Genomic DNA, 13,658 nt, shown 5'->3' on the forward strand with positions numbered 1-13,658 from the left:
GTGGACGAGTGGGTGGCTGGTTGAAGAGATGCCGAGTGTTAGATCCACTCAGCGCTGCCTCTCATGCATCTCATCCATCCATCCTTTCGGTTTTCCACCTCTCTATCCATCTATACATCAAACAGCAACCCACCAACCTCATACTTCATTATTCAGTTTAAATACGACTACAACTAATGCGCTGCAAACACCTCCAGGTTTGAATTTGGAGTCACTGCTAATAAATATTAACGTCCTCCTCTGTAAGGTTATTCATTTCAAAAGTGGTTTTAAATTTCTTGTTTTTAGCAACTTCTGCCATCATATTAAATTAAGGTCAGGGTAGTGTTTTGCTACACTGTTTGCAGACATCTTGCATTTGCATCGGCGGGACTCGGGATCGATGCACTTGTTGCATGTGGAGTCCTGCTGGTGGGTGCTGTTTGCTACTGAACAACTGAGACAATCAGACTCCAACATGCTGGCTTGTATTCTGCACATCTGAATCTCTCTCTTCTTGAGAGAAGTAATCCGATATTTCAGGTTAGTTTAACGAATTCTGGCCAGGTTCAAACACGCTGCACAATAATTACTATTGAATATTAGCTATGGGAGACCTTTGAAACGTTGCCAGACTCTAATCAGAGTTTATGCTGTCTGAGGATCAGGAGGCTGTCAGTGATTAAACTAAATTTGAATAATTGCTGTTAATAATTTGACTGATTAAAAATATAGACGAAGATGAAGGATGTGCAATTATAACATGTTTTAGAAGTAGAACCTGGTTCAGCCACCAGCTTGAGCCACTTGCTGTTTATTGAGATAGAAGACAGCAATTTGTTTGTTTTAACACTGTAGCAACCCAGGAAGTCGATCCCTTCAACTACAGGCAGTACAATGTTGGCACGCAGAGAGCATTGTGGGTTTCAGCCATAGACTGTATAAAAGATGGGCGTAGCAACCGGCCCTGAAAAATGAAGCCAACTCGGAAGTGTCAAAAACCTGCAATATCACTACGTCCACTAGTGCTGGCTCCAAAAAGCCCTGGCTCCCATAGAAATTAACTGGAAAAGAAGTAAGCACAGATCATGAAATACTGCATTCCTCCAGCTCAGGATTTTTTCTTATTAGTTTTCATGGTCAAGTCCAGAGATCAGGTGGCCAATCTGAAAATAAATCAATACTGAATTTTTAAAAAATCTTCAAAATTTTGCGGGGCAAGGGGCGTGGCTGGCTTGATTGACAGTTGGCAGCGACCATACAGATGAAGCGAGCAGAAGGCGGTAAATGTGTGCGGGCAGAGAGGGCCCGCCTCTCAATCCGTCCAACCAATCGCTGCTCCTATGGCTCCGCCCCCCTCCGACGATTTTTGCGTCACTGGCTCCAAAAATCCAAGACGTCAACCAGGAAGTAGCAAAACCCTGGCTTCATTTTCTCAGTGCAGAAACCAACGGGTGACGTCACGGAAGCTACGTTCATCTTTTATACAGTCTATGGTTTCAGCTAGCAACGGGCACCATGACAGAGACTTCAATGGTGGTTAATGGACTTCAGCGAGAAACCTCAAACTGAAGATGAGCCAAAGTTTACCTGGATAGTGTAGCAGGTAATGCAACTGAGCTGCTTTTATTTTAAATTGTACATGTCTTTGCTGAAGAATGGCTTCATCAGTATATGTAACGTTTGTGTTTTATTTGTTTTTAACAAATGATTATTGATTGATAACGTGGCCAGTGATTGGTTAAGAGAATTATTTAAGAATTGCATTAATAGTAGGCTAATGATGACTCAGAAGAGGTTTATGGCAAATCTATCTTGAACAAAATGCACCCTAGTAGCACTTAATATAAAACGTAAATATGGAATGTTTAGCATTACACAAAGCAGCACATAAGACTTCTTTATTTCTTGAGAGAAATAATTAGAAATTTCTGGGTTAGCTTGTGTTGTGTACCAATCAGGTCCAAGTCCAGGCACTTTTAGTCTGAGTCAAGACCTAAAAAGAAAAAAAGAAACAGAAGAAGAAGAAGAAAAAACAAAACATTTACACGTTGCCCATGTAGTACTTACCCTTACTTTTCTCACTGCTATTCATAGTGAGATCGCTCAGTACAGTCGGATGGATTCGCAAAAATCTGTAATGGATAAAGTTCCCAAAGGTTGCACTATTTGCTAAAACCCAATTACAAATCAGGGAAGCGTGCAAAATTATCATATCTTCCTGGATATTTGAGCATAAAATTACATAAACTGTTGGTCAGAATACCCACAAGACCATGAAAAGTTGAGCTGGAAGGCCGACGCTGGAGTCGATCTGTTATACTGCTGGACGAAATAAATGCAGCTCAATGATTTTCTAAAATCCTTGTGGTGCATGGAGGATTTTCAGACATGGTAGCACAATTAGCTATTTAGAAAAAAAAAAAAGACATTTTATAATCATTTACATCATTTGACGCAACAAGCATTGATGCCATGAAGTCCTTTCAGATTGCCATGAAAGTGGCTATCAGCTGGAGGACTGTGGGGCAACTAATGGATAGAAACGGTGAGAGACGAGAGAGAAGCAAGAAGAGGCGGTGATGATGGAGGGGAGTGTGTGGGATGGCCGACGTGTTAGAAGACAAAGGGCCCTGAGGATGAGAGGAGCGCTGGAGAGGGAGGAGGATGCAGCTCGTCTGAAGTGTTTACTCCTGTAGTCACTGTAGCAGTGAGAGGCAGGGAGGGATAAAGCCACAGAGATGCAAAGGAGGATGAGAATCTGTTGGTGCTACAGAACTAAGAGGCGCAATAAAAGCTGTTTTAGTGGCTGTTTATGTGCTTTTATTACATTTGTGGACATACTTGGGGATTGTGTTTTACCACAGGTATTTGGAGCCGCTTATCTTTTTTGTGTCTCATTTTTAAAACTTCTTTATTTGTGGAGTCTTTTTTTTTGTAATGTGTGTGTTTAAGGCAGTGCAAATGTTTAGATAGCCTTTCAAAGTTGTGCTTTCCTCAAAGATGGTGTTGGCTGTGATCTGAGGATTTACACTACAGTTCAATCAAGAACATCCATGGGGGGGGGGCTTCAATGTGAGAATGATTAAGAGGAGACTCTCGCTGGTGTGTGCGCATATCGACTGCGTTTGAGACAGATCCAGAGAGGGCTCATCATTCCCGGCCTGTCAGCCTTGGCTCACACACAGATAATATAACCTTAGTTCAGGTTGAAGTTGCAATGATGATGTAATTCCTAAACACCGTCTTCAGTTCCTTGGCTTCCTCTTATCTGCTGTTTATCTCTGAAACAAATTGAAATCTTTGACACCATTACTCAAGCAACTTCTCACCTTTAGCAAAGAGAAAGATCAGTGAAACCGATAAAACTGTAATTTATCACATGATAGCCTATAAGGGATAAAGGTTTAATGACTTCCAGGCTGGTGTGGGTAAAATCTTTCTTTTGAAATTGTTCTGAAATGTTCCTCTTGAATCATCTTTTATTGTCGAGGTGAAAGCTTTCTGGCAAAAGATCAAAAATCCATCCCACTGAAATTTGAAATTGGCTGTAGATCACTGGCTAGTTTAATGGTTGTCAAGAAAACAAACAAAAAAGGAAATATCGGTGAATGTATTCCTCCAAGTCCACATATTTGAATCGTTTCATTGCCAACAGTCCAGGACCTAAATATATTCAATTTACTGTCAAAGAATATAGTAAAAATTCGCATTTAAAGAACTGGAACCAGTCAGCATTGCAATATACAATCAGTCATTGAAATTCTTGCCAATTTCATCAACAAATCCTTTCTATTGATTGATGAACATATGTTCTCTCTGTGTCATGATACAGGGAGAAGGCGAAGGAATCATTCATATCTGATTAATTATGCTTGTCATTAAATATGTGTATAAAGGGCTGTTTGTCTTTTTACAAAAAAGTTTTAAGTCTTCGCATTTTTACGTGGAACGAGTCATGGTGGTGCAGCAGGTGCGAGCAGCATCTCCAGTGATCACACTTCACGTCACGTTGTCTACTTTCAGACCTGCGCTACATGTTCATGTGACTACTTGCAGGTGCACATTTGCAGTTTCACTCAGGACATGTAGAGGCAGCAGATCCTCCGAGTCTGCAAGGATCTACATCAACAGGTCCTGGTATGATTAGAGACCAAACAGAACGTGGAGGCTATTCAGGCCAAGTCTTAAAAAGATGCGTCAGGTCAGGAGTGTTGGTTTATTTTTTGATTTTCACATAGTTTCGTACCACGAATTGATTCCCCAGAATGTTAATGCAGAGTTCTACTGTAGTGTCCTGAAAGAGTACAACAAATGACTTCAACAGTGGTGCAATGACAGTTGGGTGCTCCCTTTAGATAACATGTTGGAAACAAAGTTATTTGGACACAGCATTACAACGGCCAATCAGTCCTACTTACCAGGCGTAGCTCTCTGTGTCTTCTTCCTCTTGGATCGTCAGTGTTTAGACACAGTAGGGCGGATTCAGGGCATCGCAGATGGTACTTGATGTACGTACAGAAGGAGGCTTGCAGGAGCACTGGGAGCAGTGATTTGCTGCACAAGGTGACTACTTTGATGAGTATAGTGATCACATTTAAATCAGGTACAGTTTTTGCCTGCTGATGGCATAGACTTGGACATTTTTGATCATATCTTGTATGTAGGGATGTGTACCAGTGTGTGCAGTCTCATACCTACAAGATCAAACCTGATTTTGTAGTTTTTGCTACATCACAATTAAAGCTGTTACTTTTACCACCGACAGCACTTTTTATTCACATTTTGTTTTCTAGACATTGTTCTAAATAGTTTTCAGTATTTTACATAGTTGTCGCCTACATTTACAGTTTTTGAATTCATCCCGATAACCATCGTAAGACGGCAGAGTCTGGAACGTTTCACCCTGTCAACCCTCTGAATTGTTTGTTATTGAGACTCCTGACTCCACCTGAGACTTTCATTTTGGCCTCGGGGCCGAGATGAAACAGCAGGACCTCTTTGCGCAGAGCAGGAGAACCGGCCCTTCCAGTTTTTGGGGGGTCCACTGCTTCATTCTTAAGTCCCCTGTTTTTAATTAGCTCCTTCAGCGGTAGAACATGGCAGCAGAATCGCAGCCTGCGAGGTGATTTCGACGGAAGATTTCATTTTCTTTTCCTGTGCCTCTGCACGCTCTTCATAGGAACATGGGGAATAATCAACATGTTCAGAAGCAGAGACCCATAATTAAGACGTTGTGCTTTTGTGAATTTTTTTTTCACATTTTCTCTCTCTTTTTTTTTTTTTTGTCAAAGTTCACTTGGTAGCCCACTCAATGATTGCTAGGCTGTGAATTATAAGATTATTTTGTAAGCTATTTAGAGTTCTCCCTTTCTCTGCCGGAGAAAGTATCGAGCAGGATTTGACGTCAGCCCCCGCTTGTCAGGCTGCACTGTGTCATTAGAGGCAATAGAATGAGAGAGAGCTTTAGCATAAAACCCAAACCATATTCTCTCCATCTCCTCGTAATGCCTAATGTTAGGTAGCATACTTAGCGGGTTAAAACCAGATTAGGCTCTTAGCTTTAGCGTAAGAGATCCATTACAGAGTGTGTGAGTGTACGTATAAGAGCATTAGATGGGGTTTGAGGAAATTGATTTGGGTGGAGGCGGTATTTGAAGACAGGCACATGGAAATGGAGATGCTGGGAGAGAAGTAGTGAGAGAGACCGAAAGACAGACAATAGCTGTGGAGAAATACAGCAGTCAGAGTGGAGTGAGGTGGGAAGAACAAGCACACACACACAAAAAAACAATACAGATAGATCAATACAGATACAGATGCAGTGGGGGAGAAAGATGAATACAGGCAGGCTGATAAATGAAGACACAAACACACAGAGAGGTTGGGGATGGATTTCTGTGTGTGAGAACGATCCTGACCTTGCATTAGATCTGCCTATACAGTGATGTTCTCTGGGAAGACTAAAAGAAACCTGCAGAGCAGATGTCCCAATTGTTACGCCTTTCAACATTGTTTTGGCAAATGGTTTCCATCCGTAACTCCAGCGCCTACCTGATGTTCCCATAAACTTTACCACAGATACCTGCACATATAGGAAGGCAGTTTTGTTCTATGGTTTTGTAGCATTTGTTACACAAAGAATGTGGACGGCGTCTGATCTGTCTACCCCGTTTTGGAGGAAGAGGCTCATATGTAGATGCCTGGTATAGCTTTGATGTTAGATGAAAGACATAATCGTGAGCAGGTCAGCGGGGGCGTCCTGCATTACAGATGTTTTTATGCCACCTCCAGACCTCCTTCCTGCTCCGCATCTTTCACCGTTGAATACATTTTGATTTGAAACCCTGTTCGTCAGTAGAAAGATAATCTACATACTGTGTAGTGCCCTAGTCAGCAATATCCAGGTTATACATAACTGTTTCCTCTATTTAATGCTGAAACAAGTAGTTGATTGACCGAAAATGAATCCTTCGTCTGCTATCAAAGCAACATTGTCTCCTGTTCTTTAAATGTGATGATATTGGCTTTTGTTTGTTGTTATTGCAAACTGAATATCGTCGGGTTACATGCTATCAGACAAAATAAGTACTGTGACGATTTCATTTTAAAAAGATTTGTAATTTTTTCTCGTATTTTGTGGACTAAATTAAGAATGAAGGCTGTTTTTGCAGCCCTCTAGATGATCCTTATGGAATTTCACAATGTTTGACAAAGTGGTTCTTCTGTCTTTCTCCCATACGCACATCAGCTGCGCTTTATGTGCTTGGTCATTGGATGTTAAAGTTGCTTGGTACATGTAAGACATTTAGGCAAGGTAATTTGGAGCTTACACAATAACAATGTGATTGTGTTATCAAATCTAGGCCTGTCCCATATGTTGCCTGCAGTCTTCCATGAATATTCATATTAGGTTACTTCATAATCTGGATCTGCAGAAACAGGATTGAAGAGAACCTCCAGTCCAAATCAGTGAAGCAGCAGATGACATTATGGAGCAATAATGCCAATATCACACAGATTAGTCACAGTTGCAAGTGTCCATGTGAGACAGTGCGAATGTTGTAGCAAAAATTGCCGATTTTGTGCATCGGACTCTTTTAGGCAAAGCGACACTGTTTGCAGATTCTGGACAATTATGTTGTGCCAATATGTAACTGGCCATTATTTGAAAATCAGTTATTTGAAAATCGATTGTTATGCTGCCAACTATAGTTTCTAATAACAAAAAATTCTGATTATTATTGTTATCTAGGGCCCTTAAATAACTGGCAGTAGCTGTTAAGACCATCTAGGGCATGTTTGTACCAACAGTCTGAGTCTTAAACTAACATGACGCCTTTGAGCTATTTTTTGAGAATCAAATGTGTTTCTCCTTTAGGTCTGAAAAATGTGTAAAGATTAGCAGCCTTCACCAGCATCTTTAGTTATTAAAGTGTCAATGGATTTTAATAATGACTCAGAATCAATATAAAGTCACAACCCTAAAAACACAACTACTACTTTTACTATTTGTGGAGAAGTGGATTATAATGCAGTAGTGGTTTTTCGGTTTAGCAAGTTTCAAAACTTTTTTTTTTTTCGCCATGATGTCTGATCATGATTATGCATGCTCCAAACATTTCACAGCCACTTTTTAATCCTTCAGGCAAGATATATTTTCATAGAACTGGCCCTCTAAATGCAGCACTGAACGTGTTGTCTTGAAATGAAAGCCGCAGAGATGTAGTCGACTGAGTAACTGTTGTTAGAATTGTGTGTGATTGAAGCGCCATTGTTTAGCACCAAAAATCAGTTATAATTCTGTTGCTTTTTTGTCAGAGTTGCTCTCAGTGATGAGTGGCAGAGACAGCAGCTGCCAGTGTTCTCATTTGAATAATTTAACAAACAATCAGTCAGTGATTTGTGGGCCTGGTACCTAAACTCCAACTTTTCCATTTCCCGTGGGGACAGACTGCGTGTTGTGCACTCACGATCAGATGTGGAACTTGGCATTGTGTGATGCTGCTTTTGATGCTTGAAGGCTTTTAAGGTGTATGTGTTGAAGCAGGGGAGTAATCTGGTATTTTCGGACGGTGAAGTTTGCAGAGCATGCACACACACTGACCTGATATACTGATATAGAGGCTGGTTACAGTTAAAGTGTTTTCTTGTTTATTCTGGTTAACTGAAGCTCATGTTAAAGCTCAAAACAGAGAAATTGTGTCTCATGCTGGAGATACAGTTGCAGGGAAGTGAAGGCAGACACACTAACTCCACCTGTGAGCTGCTCAGTACAAGCAGAGCTTCCCCTTAAATCAGTTTGATTTATTATTATTTTAAAAAAAGAAAAAGAATCCACAGAATTCCCATCTCACAGCTTCCACATTTTTCACAGTGACCATCTCTGGATTTCCCCTCATTCCTGTGGACCAGCATCCCAGTGTGGGGTGACACATCCTCAGCATCCAATGGGGTCACGTGTTACTGGGATGTAGAGGAGGCATTCAAACACATGCACATACACTCATGCATAAAAATGGATTCTTTCAAAAAAGAATGACATGTATAGTTTTAACTATAACATTATCAAAATGCAGCAAAGTTGAAGTCAGTATTTGGTGTGAGCACTATTTGCCTTTAAAACAACCCCAGTTCTCCTATAGGAACACTTGCACATTGCTAAGTTCTTTCAACCATCTTACCACTGTTTTTTTTTTTTTTTCCATCTGTCTCTTTCCATAACCCCACACTGACTCCACGATGTTCAGATCAGTGCTCTGTGGCAGCAATACCATCTGTTGCTGGACTCTTGTGCTCCTTTTTTTGCTTTAGATATTCAGGACCAATCATACGCCTCCCTGATGGATAAGAATCTAAACATCTAAAGTTTTGCACAGTGCTGTATATTCATGCAGACTGTGAAGCGTAGGCTGCATTTGACCTGCTGTTTGGAGCGAAGTCTGCCGAAATGTGTCTGCTGCTTAGGGTGTAGAAGTTTGGTTGCTTTTGCACTGTTTAAATATTAAAACTGCGCTACGGGCTGAAGTGCCCCTTAGAGGTTAAGCTCAAAGCAGCACGTAACAGTGATGACAATTTTGGGCAGAACCTCGCCTGTGTTTGATGTCAGCTCGCTCGTAGTGGATTAAACATTTCGCACTAACGTCATGTGTCTTTGAAACCTCCAAGGTGGTTTAATGTCTGGCCCCTTATCAAAAATCATCAGAAATAAATTGCTTCCCTTCACAAGTAGGAAATGAAGGATAGCCTTTGTCTCCCCTTTAAGACATGATGTCACATAATCCAGGAGTCTCATCACTGTCTTTGACTCTATCATTTAAATACAGACGGCGTTGTCCTTGTACATGAGAATGAGGCCTGCTTGGTTGACCTGAACAATGCTGCATTTCAACACTAACTCTCCTGGATGAGGCTTCTCTATTTCGTCATCCGTAATGGAAGACAAGAGCTACAAGTGTTACTCAACTATTCCTCCACATCACCAGCTGCCAGGCTCACTTTCACTCCGACATGTAGCATCATTATGGAAAAACACAAAAAAGAGATTTCAGAAACTGGCCATAATCAGGACACTTGTGTGCAAAAATACTCTGACTTCCTCTGCCTTTCATCTGTAGTCATTTCGAAACATCACATCACTATGCTGTCCATTACTATCAACGTACAATATAAGTAGAGTTCCATCTATTTCCGACTGTATGGTCAGTCCCACTGAAGGCAGGGAGCAAAGAGGGAGGAAATGGAACAGTAAAACACATTGCAACCAGCATGAAGTAATATCAGTAATAGGTGTGTGTTGGCACAGAACATGTTTGCACCGTGGGCACAGTAGTTACCCCAGCAGGAGCCAGTTTATACACAAAGGCAGTACATGATGTACAACGGTGAAGCTCTTAAGACAGTATTTCAGGGACAATACGTGCATGACTTTTAGGTCAGGACCACAGCAGGTGAGCTCGAAGCTTTGATAAAAAGACATTGGGTTGTGCTCTCATACAGGTGCATAGCTGCAGGGGCAGCTGTGCGGGAACAAAGCAGCATTTTCCTCAGGCACTGTGATATTTTTCTCCAGGTCAAAAAGCTCATAGTGTAAGGCACACCTGTCTTTAGTTGTTGTATTCACATTTCACAAACTTTGACCAGCCTGGCCCTCGTCGTTGAGGAGGTCTTCGGCTCGGCACGAAAAGCTCTGCCAGTGTGTGTTGTTCTGTACCGGACTGGGTAAACTGTGCGCCGTTCTACTGTACTGTAAATAAGGCATGGATTTAATTTGATCACATATGGGCACAAGAAGTGATGCAATTCAGCTCTGACCACTGGCGGTTTGAAGGAAGTTGTTTATTAGAAAACATTTTTATCTACATCACCATGGTGATGCTGGACCTCGGAAGTTGTTTCTCGGTATCACACTCTGTTGTTATATATTTGTTTGCTTTGCCCTTGCCTGCAGCGTGTGTGTTCATACGACCGTAGCATGGCTAGATGTTTACAATTCAAATGAATACGGTTAGTCTTTTGACACTTGCGATGCCAGACAGTGCTGCAGGTATTTTTTTTTTTATTACAGCAGTGCATACTGATTTAAACATTCAAACCTGAGAGCTGCACAGTGCTGTGCTTGGTTTAAACTGCTGGTCTCATCATGTCAGTTATTTATTTAAGGAGGTGGTGGAAAGTCTCTTTTCCTCATCTAACCATTTTCACAGGATTCTCTAAAATATATGTCGAGAGTTACGCTAAATTTGTTGGATACTCTATCCACCATCTCAGCTTTTTGTAAGCTTTAATATGAATGAATCGATTTTATTTAGTGACGGTGCTCCCTCCTGGTTGGGTTTTGTGGTTCAACTGTAGTTATCCATTGTAATGTCTGTTTGAGTGCATATATTGTTTTAAATCCTTTGAGATTCTTTTACATACAATTGGAAGAAAAAAAAATGTGGACCCTTTAGAATTTCAGCATCGACTGCACTTTAAATGTGGTCTGATTTTTATCAAAGTCATAATTATAGATCATCACAATCTGATTGAACTAAGACACACGAACAGTTGTACTTTTTATGGCTTTATTAAACACACTTGGAACCTTGGGTTGTCGAGGTTCCCCCCAGGCAAAGTCTGGTTACAGACCAAGTGTTGTTCTTCAGAGATTTGTTGGTGTGACGTTTGCCTTTAATCAAAATAACTTTCACAGGACCCTAGTAGAGGCATTATAGAGATACACAAACTGTTAAAGGCTACAAAAACATTTCTGAGGACAACGTTGTTCGTCAGTCTGCAGCAAAACAAAGTTTCTACAAATCAAGTAAATTCAGGGCTGCTGCTGCTCTCTCTAGGAGAGCAAGGTCACATCAAGTACAATCCTGAAAGAAGTGAAAAAGGGTAACAGCAAAACTCCTTCACAAACACCTACAACTCGCTAAAATCTGTGTTTATGTGCACTGTGTGAGAAAATACAAAATAAAAATGCTGTTAATGGGAGAACACCACCAAGGAAATCACTGCTCATGTCTCAAGTTTGCAAAAGACCACCACAACGATTCTCAATGTTGGGACAATGTGCTGTGGATAGATGAAACCCATGTTGATTTTTTTATTTAATTTAATTTTGTGTATATATACTTTTTTAGCAAATATGCAAAATACTACAGCAACTCCCAAACCTCCATACAACTGTTCAACACAGTGCATAGTTTGCTGCTTGATGACATGGATTCCTTTCAGTTGTTTGGGGAGCAATGAATCCAGAATTCCATCCAGAACGTTTACATGACATTTTCAGGGAAGCCCTGACCTGAAGCTTAGGAGAGGCTGGATGATATAACAAAACAACGACCCTCACAAATAACTCAATCACCAGAATGGTTGAAAGGAAAGAAAATTCATGTTTTAGAACAGCCAGGTCCTAACGTTCACCCAATTGAGTTGCTGCAGCGTGACCTGAAGAGAGCTGTTCAATCAAGGCATGCCAGAATTACTGATGAACGGAAATTGTTTTGTCGGGAGGAACGGTCCAGAATTTTCCCTCATTGTTGTGCAAGTCTCATAAGCAGCAACGGGAAAGAACTGTAGCTGGAGGTTTGATCCAACCATCCATTCATTTTCTATACACCGCCTAATCCTCACTAGGGTCCCAGTGGGGCTGGAGTCTATCCCAGCTGACTCAGGGTGAAGGCAGGGGACACCCTGGACAGGTCACCAGTCTATCACAGGGCTACACTTAGAGACAGACAACCAAGCACACTCACATTCACGCCTACGGACAATTTAGAATCACCAATTAACCTCAACATGTTTTTGGACCTTGTGGGAGGAAGCCGGAGAACCCAGAGAGAACCCACACTGCACGGGGAGAACATGCAAACTCCACGCAGAAACATCCCGGGTGTCCTCACCGGGATGCAAACAGCGACCTTCTAGCTGCGAGGCAACGGTGCTAACCACCGAGTCACCTTGCAGCTCAGAAGGTTTGATGGGTTACTAAATTCGAGAGTTTACTTTTTCAGGCTGCACTGTGAGCGATCGCTCAGTGTGTTCAATGAGGACACGAAAACACACAACTGTTTGTGTGTTGTTAGTGCAGGCAGACATTGTAGATTTGTCTGTAAATGGGACTTAGATGGAGATCAGAACACATTTTATGAATAATCAGTGCAGAATTCCTCTTACAGTGAATCCAAATGTGTCATTAACCTATTCTTGCAGCTATACTGTAATAGTGTGATTCATTTCTTTACTCAACCAGTGCAACACAAACAAATCATATCTTAACATTTGTTTTTGCTCTCAAGCAAAAACATCTAAAATATCAAGCTTTTAGGTGCACATTCCATGCAAATGTATTACCACTTTACTTCACAGCCCAGGAATCTGTCGATAGCTGTTTTGATGTGATGTAAGTTTTACTTTTACAGATCACTTTAAAGGTTTCTGGCCTTTGCTACTTTGCCTTTACTGTCACTTTAATGTGTGTGGTTGTATTAATGGGCCTTAGCGCTGTTTGTATTTTTTTCCATGTTGGACAAGATGTCACAGTTTATAGGAAAGAAAGCCGATTAGAAATGTAGTAGTGACTAATAGGAGAAACTGTAACTTAATATGAAATATCAGAACCTTCTCATTAGACTTAAAGGACATGTAATAATGTAATCTTGTCTCATTTTGTAGGCTAAAAACCTCCTTCAGAAAATTTAATTAGAAGTGCAGTGCAGCCAATGGCCTATCTTGAAAATTTAATGAAAGTGGTCCAGATCCACACCAAAATTTTATGGGTTCCTCCTTCACCAACGCTCCAAACCTCCACCAAGATTCATGAATCCTGCTGGGTCGTTTTTGCATAATCACAGACAGACAAACAGCACTGTAAGCACACCTACTAAACCAAACACTGAGCTCCTTGACAAAAACTGACAACATCCATACAGACAGTCTTTTGTTGCTCATTTTTTTTTATACATCTGATGTTTTATTAGCTTTATTATCATGTAGTAAATCATTTCTGCTGGCAGAAGAGGCTAACATCTGTCTGCAGGAATCACAAATACCTTGACAGTGAATAACTGCTTAGAAAATTCTGCCTGTTAATGCCGTGTTCATTATTATAACTGGTTCTGTAAATGATCAGTCAGGCTGTTGTTTTTAAATGCAGTAAGGTGTGTATGTGTGTGTGTCACAGTGGA

The 13,658-nt window shown here is 41.0% G+C and overlaps 1 protein-coding gene across 1 annotated transcript in view; it reads left to right on the plus strand.

Moving 5' to 3' along the window:
* raver2 (ribonucleoprotein, PTB-binding 2) overlaps positions 1–13,658 on the plus strand; it is a 108,399-nt gene that overhangs the window by 42,044 nt on the left and 52,697 nt on the right. The gene's annotated exons all lie outside the window — the stretch shown is intronic.

The sequence above is a fragment of the Stegastes partitus genome, unplaced genomic scaffold (genome assembly GCF_000690725.1).
Source record: "Stegastes partitus isolate 25-593 unplaced genomic scaffold, Stegastes_partitus-1.0.2 Scaffold452, whole genome shotgun sequence".
In the NCBI taxonomy this organism is placed as follows: Eukaryota; Metazoa; Chordata; class Actinopteri; family Pomacentridae; genus Stegastes; species Stegastes partitus.